Source organism: Myotis brandtii, unplaced genomic scaffold (assembly GCF_000412655.1).
Source record: "Myotis brandtii unplaced genomic scaffold, ASM41265v1 scaffold49, whole genome shotgun sequence".
Lineage (NCBI taxonomy): Eukaryota > Metazoa > Chordata > Mammalia > Chiroptera > Vespertilionidae > Myotis > Myotis brandtii.
The window spans coordinates 4,859,113-4,860,041 of NW_005368707.1; positions in this window are offsets into that span (position 1 = coordinate 4,859,113).

Here is a 929-nt window from a genome sequence, read left to right on the forward strand (position 1 = left end):
CCAACTGCCCTCCCCTGCTGGCCTGATTGCCCACAACTGCCCTCCCCTGCTGGCCATCTTGTGTCCACATGGGGGTGGCCATCTTGTGTATTGGAGTGATGGTCAATTTGCATATTACCTCCTTATTAGATAGGATTTGGTCCTAAAGATTTAGACAGACATCATTTTTATATCCACTGTTACAGCTACCATCAAAGTTCAAATATATTATAATTGTTATAGTACCATTAGACATATCAAATATACCATATAATATATATAATATGTATAATATATGAAGCATTTGTAAGTTGTAGACATGGTGCCTCTTCACTCCTAAATACTTTAGTGTGTAATTCCTAAGAAAAAGGAACTGTAGTACAATTCTCAAAATTGGGGAATTAAAATTGGTTCAGTATTAATATTTAATATTAGATCTTATTCAGTTTTTTCCAATCATCTCAGTAATAGCCTTTATAGTAAAAGAAAACTCAAAATGATGTGGGTGTCCAATTGTCCTGTTTCTTTAGTCTTCTTCAATCTGGGACAATTCTTTAGGCTTCCTTAACTTTTCATGACTTTTACAGTTTGAAGAGTATAAGCCAGTTATTTGTAGACTTTCCGCTAAGGTCTGTATGAAGTTTCCTCATGTAGCTTCAGGTTATGCCATTTGGGCAGGAATGTCACACAAGCGATGCTGAGTTCTCCTCGTGCAGCAAATCTGCAGGCACATGCTCAGCTCCATTACTTTTCACTTCGATCATGTGGTTAAGAAGTGTCTGCCAGGTTTGTCCACAGTAAAAGTACTGTCTACCTTTTGTATTTCACACATATCTGTTGTGGAGGTAATTTGAGTCTCCGTAAATATTTGGTTTTTCCTCAGAATTTCCCCCAGTTTATATAATATCCATTGATGATTCTTGTTTAAATCAGTTATTACGTTGTTTGCC